Source organism: Salvelinus alpinus, chromosome 5 (genome assembly GCF_045679555.1).
Source record: "Salvelinus alpinus chromosome 5, SLU_Salpinus.1, whole genome shotgun sequence".
In the NCBI taxonomy this organism is placed as follows: domain Eukaryota; kingdom Metazoa; phylum Chordata; class Actinopteri; order Salmoniformes; family Salmonidae; genus Salvelinus; species Salvelinus alpinus.
The window spans coordinates 24,546,120-24,556,223 of record NC_092090.1 but is presented as its reverse complement, the minus strand read 5'-3'; the positions used below and the strand labels follow the sequence as shown (position 1 = coordinate 24,556,223).

Sequence of the window (10,104 nt, the reverse complement as noted above, 5' to 3'; positions counted from 1 at the left end):
AGAGGAGGGTTAGATGATGGGAGGAGAGGATAGATGGAGAGGAGGGTTAGATGATGGGAGGAGAGGATAGATGGAGAGGAGGGTTAGATGATGGGAGGAGAGGATAGATGGAGAGGAGGGTTAGATGATGGGAGGAGTGGATAGATGGAGTGGAGGGTTAGATGATGGGAGGAGAGGATCGATGGAGTGGAGGGTTAGATGATGGGAGGAGAGGATAGATGGAGAGGAGGGTTAGATGATGGGAGGAGAGGATAGATGGAGTGGAGGGTTAGATGATGGGAGGAGAGGATAGATGGAGTGGAGGGTTAGATGATGGGAGGAGAGGATAGATGGAGAGGAGGGTTAGATGATGGGAGGAGAGGATAGATGGAGAGGAGGGTTAGATGATGGGAGGAGAGGATAGATGGAGAGGAGGGTTAGATGATGGGAGGAGAGGATAGATGGAGTGGAGGGTTAGATGATGGGAGGAGAGGATCGATGGAGTGGAGGGTTAGATGATGGGAGGAGAGGATAGATGGAGAGGAGGGTTAGATGATGGGAGGAGAGGATAGATGGAGAGGAGGGTTAGATGATGGGAGGAGAGGATAGATGGAGAGAAGGGTTAGATGATGGGAGGAGAGGATAGATGGAGAGGAGGGTTAGATGATGGGAGGAGAGGATCGATGGAGTGGAGGGTTAGATGATGGGAGGAGAGGATAGATGGAGAGGAGGGTTAGATGATGGGAGGAGAGGATAGATGGAGAGGAGGGTTAGATGATGGGAGGAGAGGATAGATGGAGAGAAGGGTTAGATGATGGGAGGAGAGGATAGATGGAGAGGAGGGTTAGATGATGGGAGGAGAGGATATATGGAGAGGAGGGTTAGATGATGGAAGATAGTAGATTGGTGTTGGTCTGACTGAAGGTCTCACTACGATTATGTACGAGAGTGAGAGTGACCTGTCTCTGTCTCTCTCTCTGTGTCTGTGTCTGTGTTTGTGTTTGTGTGTTTGTGTGTGTGTGTGTGAGAAGGGTATATATCAAAGCCCCTTCCCCTCAAAATAATTTGCACACACTCACACACGCATTATCCAATTATGGCGCTCACTGAAAATGTAATCACACACACACACACACACACACACACACACACACACACACACACACACACACACACACACACACACACACACACACACACACACACACACACACACACACACACACACACACACACACACACACACACACACACACACACCAAGCCTCTTCCCATCCTCGTTCCCAGCTCACCCCCTCCTCTCTCTCTCTCTCTCTCTCTCTCTCTCTCTCTCTCTCTCTCTCTCTCTCTCTCTCTCTCTCTCCCTCTCTCCCTTCCTTCCTCCCTCCCTCTCTCCTGTCGTCACATGTGAGGCGCGGCTATGAGCTCATTACTGTCAGCCAAGTGCAGTGAGCAGGGAGAGAGACACTGCTGCTCCCTCATCTCCTCTCTGGTCCATCTGAGTGGCTCTAACAGCCCAACAGGAGACACCAAATCTGGGCAGGAGCCTTACCACCTCCCCCTTTCTGTCTGCTGGATCCCCTGGGCCAGGCACTGCGTGCTTAGGGCGTGTGTGTTTGCACGTGTGTGTGTGAGAGAGGAGCCAAGTCGGTCACACAGACAGCAGGACAACGAGCCGAGACAGCATCCATCTTCCATCTACCACATCAGAACCAGAGGAGAGAGGGAGGAAGGAAGGATAGAGCGGTAGAATAAGAGACTGATTGCTGGTGCTGCAGACGGAGGCATGGAGGAGAGGTGTGTGTCAGCCATGTGTGTGTGGAGCTGAGGCGTCAGTCACGGGCTCCGGCGGACGGACGGTCGGAGGGAAGGAGGACTGGAATGTGGATGTTGCCTGCCTGTCAGAGGGAAACAATGCTGTGAGCTGGGGCTTAGCAGGCAGATCTCTCTCTGTATCTCTGTCTCTTTCTCTCCTCCCTGCACACAGAGGAAAGAAACATTAGCTGCTCGCCCCATCTTTCCGCTGCTCTGCTCAGCCGACGCTCTATCTCTCTCTCCCTCTCCTCTCGCATCCCTTCATCTCTCTGCTCCAACCACAGTCTCCCTGGAAATGATCTCACACTGGATGTTGCAGTCAGACACTGCTCTGCTTGCTGAATAGCAACGGCTTGCACTAGGAATTTACTAATCAGGTATTTATGCATTATGTATGTGTTTATAGTGTGTGGGCGTGTGTGTATGTATATATGTATATACAACAGTATGTATGTGAATGTGCCTGTTTGAATTGAGAGTGTACCCTTCTTGTTGCTTCCTCCCCTCCCCTCCCCCTCCCTCTCGCGGCTCGCAGGCTCACATTCATGTGGGCTTTTATGGTTCTATGATGGAATCATCACCCGGTATTCTAGAATTGTACATATCTGTTGAGGATGCAGTCAGATGGCATGTTGATTTCATTAGGATTCTCGATCTAGTTATTCTTTTTAGACAAATACTGAGGCAAATATCTGCAGATAGCGAACATCTGTTTTTCCCTCTCTCCAGTTTGCAATTTCACACGCTATCTTTTCAGCATCAGTGAGAAGACATGTGAGCTGCTCTTGCTGTGTGTTTCACACCAGGAATATCAGATGAAATATTGTGTGTGTCAGGCTGGGCAAAAGGCACAGAGATGTTCTGATTCATTAAGAAAAATAGGCTGCTGAGAGAGAGAGAGAGAGAAGAGAGAGAGAGAGAGGGAGGAGAGAGAGAGAGAGAGAGAGGGAGAAGAGAGAGGGAGGAGAGAGAGAGAGAGAGAGGGAGAAGAGAGAGAGAGAGGGAGAGAGAGAGAGAGAGAGAGGGAGAAGAGAGAGAGGGAGAAGATAGAGAGAGAGAGGGAGGAGAGAGAGAGAGAGAGAGATAGAGAGAGTGAGAGAGAGAGAGAGAGAGAGAGAGAGAGAGAGAGAGAGAGAGAGAGAGAGAGAGAGAGAGAGAGAGAGAGAGAGAGAGAGAGAGAGAGAGAGAGAGAGAGAGAGAGAGAGAGCGAGAGAGAGAGAGAGAGAGAGAGAGAGAGAGAGAGAGAGAGAGAGAGAGAGAGAGAGAGAGAGAGAGAGAGAGAGAGAGAGAGAGAGAGAGAGAGAGAGGGAGAAGAGAGAGAGAGAAGAGAGAGTGGGAGAAGAGAGAGAGGGAGAAGAGAGAGAGAGGGAGGAGAGAGAGAGAGAGAGAGAGAGAGAGAGAGAGAGAGAGAGAGAGAGAGAGAGAGAGAGAGAGAGAGAGAGAGAGAGAGAGAGGGGGGAGGGAGGGGGGAGGGAGGAGAGAGAGAGAGAGAGGGAGAAGAGAGAGAGAGAAGAGAGAGAGAGGGAGAAGAGAGAGAGAGCGCGAGAGAGAGAGGGAGAAGAGAGAGAGAGAGAGAGGGAGAATAGACAGAGTGGGAGAAGAGAGAGAGAGAGGGAGAAGAGAGAGAGAGAGAGAGAGAGAGAGGGAGAAGAGAGAGAGAGGGAGAAGAGAGAGAGAGCAAGAGAGGGAGAAGAGAGAGAGAGGGAGAAGAGAGAGAGCGAGAGGGAGAAGAAAGAGAGAGAGGGAAAAGAGAGAGAAAGGGAGAAGAGAGAGAGAGCTGGGAGGGTCTGGTGGGTTTAGCGTTATGGCAACGTTTTGGTTGGCTATCTCAACGTGGTTTTGTTATGTGAACGTTACATGAACATTATAGAAGTGTTCCTCCGTGCATTCTGTCTCGAGGTAATCCAGTGTAATCTAGGTTAGCAGCTGGTAGATAGTACAGCATATACATGTAATTACTAGAGACAGTATAGACTACATTGGCAGAGACAGTATATCGGTTAGATTACTAGAGAAAATGTATAGGTTAGATTAGTAGAGGTAGTATATAGGTTACATTACTATAGACATTATATAGGCTAGATTACTGGAGATAGTTAATAGGTTAGATTACTAGAGACGGTATATAGATTAGATTACTACAGACAGTATATACATTAGACTACTAGAGACAGTATACAAGTTAGATTAGTAGAGACAGTATATAAATTAGATTAGTAGAGACAGTATACAGGTTAGATTAGTAGAGACAGTATATAAATTAGATTAGTAGAGACAGTATACAGGTTAGATTAGTAGAGACAGTATATACATTAGACTACTAGAGACAGTATACAAGTTAGATTAGTAAAGACAGTATATAAATTAGATTAGTAGAGACAGTATACAGGTTAGATTAGTAGAGACAGTATATAAATTAGATTAGTAGAGACAGTATACAGGTTAGATTAGTAGAGACAGTATATAAATTAGATTCGTAGACAGTATACAGGTTAGATTAGTAGAGACAGTATATAAATTAGATTAGTAGAGACAGTATACAGGTTAGATTAGTAGAGACAGTATATACATTAGACTACTAGAGACAGTATACAAGTTAGATTAGTAGAGACAGTATATAAATTAGATTAGTAGAGACAGTATACAGGTTAGATTAGTAGAGACAGTATATAAATTAGATTAGTAGAGACAGTATACAAGTTAGATTAGTAGAGACAGTATATAAATTAGATTAGTAGAGACAGTATACAGATTAGGTTACTACAGACAGTATACAGGTTAGATTAGTAGAGACAGTATATAAATTAGATTAGTAGAGACAGTATACAAGTTAGATTAGTAGAGACAGTATACCGGTGCGATTAGTATAGACAGTATATACATTTGATTAGTAGAGACAGTATACAGGTTAGATTAGTAGAGACAGTATATAAATTAGATTCGTAGACAGTATACAGGTTAGATTGTTAGAGACAGTATATAGGTTAGATTACTAGAGACAGTATACAGGTTAGATTACTACAGACAGTATACAGGTTAGATTACTACAGACAGTACATAGGTTAAATTAGTAGAGACAGTATATAGGTTAGATTAGTAGAGACAGTATATAGGTTAAATTAGTAGAGACAGTATATAGGTTAGATTAGTAGAGACAGTATATAGGTTAAATTAGTAGAGACAGTATATAGGTTAGATTAGTAGAGACAGTATATAGGTTAAATTAGTAGAGACAGTATATAGGTTAGATTAGTAGAGACAGTATATAGGTTAAATTAGTAGAGACAGTATATAGGTTAGATTTATGCAATGAGGCCTGAGGGGATGTGTTATATAGTATGGCCAATATACCACAGCTAAGGGCTGTTGTTTCATACGGCGCAACGTGAAGTGCCTGGATACAGCCCTTAGCCGTGGAATATTGGTCATACAGCATATCACAAACCCCTGAGGTGCATTATTGCTATTATAAACAGGTTACAAACATGTCTTCTACTGCTGCTGTGTCTTCTACCGTACTTCCCATTCTCTTTGCTGATCATACCAATTAGATTTTATCACACAAAAATGTTGATTCACTAATTAATGAAGCCAACTCAGGCATGGACACATTTTCTGAATGGTACCAGATAAACAAATTATCTTTACATTCTAAAAAATCAAACTTTATTGTATTCACTAGTAAGAATAAGAAATATTGTGAAATAAATTGCCAGAATCTTAATTGGTGGGAATGAAATGGAACAAGTCACATCCACTAGATTCCTTGGAGCTCTAATTGATGAAATTATCCTGGAAAGATCATATTCAATTTGTCTGCAGCAAAGCGATGAAATCTGTTGGTATCATCAGAAAGATGAGTGGTCAGGCTTGCTTCCTAACTCTATACTATAGCTTCATTTACTCATTTCTCATTTACTGTAATATTGTCTGGGCCAGTACATATGCCTCCTACCTACACAAATGACTCATCATACACAAGACATAAACTAGCAACCTCCTCTAATTATCTGGAACCATCTGCACCTTTGTTTAAGAAACTCAATATCTTGTCTATTTATGACATTAATGTTCGCCAATTATGCACTTTCATCTACAAATACCTCCCAGACAGTTTAACTAAACCCTTCAATGGATTCTTCCAGGTTCATTCTGAAATCATTCTATATAACACAAGACACTGTGATAACCTTCACCCTACACTGCCGCACCTCACATAGTCAATTCTCTATCAGATACAGAGGTACCATACTCTGGAATTCTCACATTGCCAAAACATCATCATCCCTCAATAACTCCAAGTGAAGACTGGGGGTCAGCCTGATGAACCAAACTACTCCGTAATCTCCTCCATAAAGCCTAACTCTCACACACTCAATTGCACACATACATTTAAACAAAACATTTTCGGGGGGTATTTTTTTCGTCTTTACAGATCAATTAATTTATACATTTTTAATTAGTAGGTTTGTTATCTGTTTTAACAAACCTTTTTTATTTTGGTACTTATGTGTTGTATAGTGTTTGTTGTGATGTGGTTTCATAAAATCCCTTTCATGAAAAAGAACTGTTTCAAACCACACTGTTAAAACAAATCTGTATATCACTTGTTTTCTTTGGGGCAATTAAATAATTCATTAGAGCAGTAAAAACAAATGCCTTGTCATATATGGTCTGATATACCACAGCTGTCAGCCAATCAGCATTCAGGGCTCGAAAAACCCAGGTTGTAATAGTAGATATCAACACCAGATATATAGTCTGTCGATGAGGTGATCTCCCCATCACTATTGAAAGCGCATTAAAACTCATTTAGGATTGGTGGTTCCCCTGTGGGACGGTTGAGCTAACATAGGCTAATGCGATTAGCGATTAGCATAACAACAAAATTTCCCAAGACATATCTGATATTGGCAGAAAATGTAAATTCTTGTTAGTCTAACTGTACTGGCCAATTTACAGTAGCTATTGTTAACCGTTAAATAATACCATGCTATTGTTTGAGGAGAGTGCACAGTTTTGAACATGAAAAGTTATTAATAAACAAATTAGGCACATTTGGGCAGTCTTGATACAACATTTGAACTTTGCACATGCACTGCTGCCATCTAGTGGCCAATATCTAAATTGCACCTGGGCTGGAATAATACATTATGGCCTTTGTCTTGCATTTCAAAGATGATTGTTTGTATTATCTTTTACCAGATCTAATGTGTTATATTCTCCTACATTCCTTTCACATTTCCACAAACTTCAAAGTGTTTCCTTTCAAATGTTACCAAGAAAATGCATATCCTTGCTTCAGGGCCTGAGCTACAAGCAGTTAGATTTGTGTATGTCATTTTAGGCAAAAATTGAAAAAAAGGGGCAGATCCTTAAGAGGATTTAAGCATCTAGGGGTAAAAAACGCTATATCAATCCAGTCAAGTATAGAGCTGTAGATACAGCATATGGATTAGACTGGTAGATTTGCAGCACATGAATTAGACTGGTAGATATACAGCATAGGTATTAGACTGGTAGATATACAGCATATAGATTTGACTGGTAGATATACAGCATATAGATTAGACTGGTAGATATACATCATAGGTATTAGACTGGTAGATATACAGCATATAGATTAGACTGGTAGATATACAGCATAGGTATTAGACTGGTAGATATACAGCATAGGTATTAGACTGGTAGATATACAGCATATAGATTAGACTGGTAGATATACAGCACAGGTATTAGACTGGTAGATATACAGCATAGGTATTAGACTGGTAGATATACAGCATATAGATTAGACTGGTAGATATACAGCATAGGTATTAGACTGGTAGATATACAGCATATAGATTAGACTGCTAGATATACAGCATATAGATTAGACTGCTAGATATACAGCATATAGATTAGACTGGGTGGGTGTGCTGTGCTAATGATTACTGGGATAGTGGATGAGCGTGGGGCTATTATCACTGTTCTACTGATGCGTACGCATACACACAGGCGTACACACACACACACACACACACAGACAATCCCGCTGACATTATCCCCCCCACACACACACACTTATACACTTGACGCCAGACGTCAAGGGGCATGATATTACACTGATCATCATGTTCCTCCATCAATAGAATTCATGTGGTGATGGATAGAGAGCAGTCGGGCTGTGACTCAGGTGTGTGAAAGAGAGGGAGGGGGAAAGGGAGAGAGACAGAGAGAGACCGAGAGAGAGCGGGGAGATAGAGAGGGGGAGTGGGAGAAAGAAAGAGAGAGAGAGAGACTGAGACATGAACCTGGAGATGAGTCCCCTAAGCAAGCTGGTCCTGGGGCTCTGTTCACAAACACAAACACACCCCACAGAGCCCCAGGACAGCAACACAATTAGACCCAAACAAATCGTGAGAAAACAGAAAGATAATTACTTGACACATTGGAAAGAATTAACAAAAAACAGAGCAAACTAGAATGCTATTTGGCCCTAAACAGAGAGTACACAGTGGCAGAACACCTGACCACTGTGACTGACCCAAACTTAAGGAAAGCTTTGACTATGTGCAGACTCAGTGAGCATAGCCTTGCTATTGCGAAAGGCTGCCGTAGGCAGACATGGCTCTCAAGAGAAGACAGGCTATGTGCACACTGGACCTCGTAAGGCTCAGAATAGGGCAGCATGGCTGGCCCTTAAATGTACACGGAGAGCTAACATGAATAATATGCATGTACATCTCTCATGGCTCAAAGTGGAGAAGCGATTGACTTCAACATTACTTATTTTTGTAAGAAGTGTTGACATGCTGAATGAACGGAGGTGTCTGTTCAAACTACTAGCACACAGCTCAGACACCCATGCATACCACACAAGACATACCACCAGAGGTATCTTCACAATCCCCAAGTCCAGAACAGACTATGGGAGGCGCACAGTACTGCATAGTGCCATGGCTATATGGATCTTTATTCCACATCAGGTAACACCTTAAAAATGCACCTTATGGAACAGCGAGGACTGTGAAGAGACACACAGGCACAGACACACATACACATGATAAGACATGCACTCTACACACGTACACATGATAAGACATGCACTCTACACACACATACACATGATAAGACATGCACTCTACACACGTACACATGATAAGACATGCACTCTACACACACATACACATGATAAGACATGCACTCTACACACGTACACATGATAAGACATGCACTCTACACACACGTACACATGATAAGACATGCACTCTACACACGTACACATGATAAGACATGCACTCTACACACACGTACACATGATAAGACATGCACTCTACACACACGTACACATGATAAGACATGCACTCTACACACACGTACACATGATAAGATATGCACTCTACACACACATACACATGATAAGACATGCACTCTACACACGTACACATGATAAGACATGCACTCTACACAAACGTACACATGATAAGACATGCACTCTACACACACATACACATGATAAGACATGCACTCTACACACGTACACATGATAAGACATGCACTCTACACAAACGTACACATGGATGTTGTATTGTAAATTGTATCTAATTAATGTTGCTGGACTCCTGCCTTGGCAGCAGCTAATGGGTATCCTTACTAAATACAAATTCAAATCTCGGATTCACCTGTGAATTAGCTGTGACTGGGGTGTTCCAGATCAGCTCTGATAAGCAGTCAAATAAATATTTTGACTTTCTGGTTCATTTAGGAACCTCATCTTGACTATGGGTTGTTGTTTGTCAAGATAATTATACCATTCCAATGTCACGTTATATTTCTTGAAAAGATATTATTATTTCAGAATATTAAAGACAGCTGGCTGCCTCACTGATCCAGCGTTCTGGAACAGCCCTCATGTGACATCTGTCCCATCTGCTGATTGGTTAGGAAGCCATGTTAGTAATCAATCTGTGATTAGCTGTTTCGGTGAAAAATGTCTTCCATCTCTCTCTCTCATGCCCACAGATCATTGCCCATCTAATTTGATTATATAAAAATCTCTCCTGGGTCCCATAAAGAGATTTGCATATGAAGTTTTCCTGAGGGAGAGAGAGGGAGAATGTTTCATTTGTCAAACCCTAACTTGCCGATTCGGATGTAGCATTTCATAAAGGGAAACTCAGCTGTTTAATATGAACGTTGAGTCGCTGTATCACTCCCAGATTCCCTCCCTCTCTTTCTGATCAAAGCTGAAACAGCCACAAGAGTCAGAACAGACTACAGTTACAATATCCACTAAGTCAAAGTAGTCACAGTCAGAACAGACTA

General features: G+C 42.4%; 1 protein-coding gene across 1 annotated transcript in view; it reads left to right on the top strand.

Moving 5' to 3' along the window:
- Nucleotides 1-1,401: 1,401 nt before the first annotated feature.
- The window catches only part of LOC139575274 (protein unc-13 homolog C), a 186,875-nt gene continuing 178,172 nt past the window's right edge, over nt 1,402-10,104 (top strand). Inside the window, exon 1 of the mRNA XM_071400233.1 lies at nt 1,402-2,171. The gene's annotated coding sequence lies outside the window, so the exon portion shown is untranslated. The remainder of the gene's footprint in view (nt 2,172-10,104) is intronic.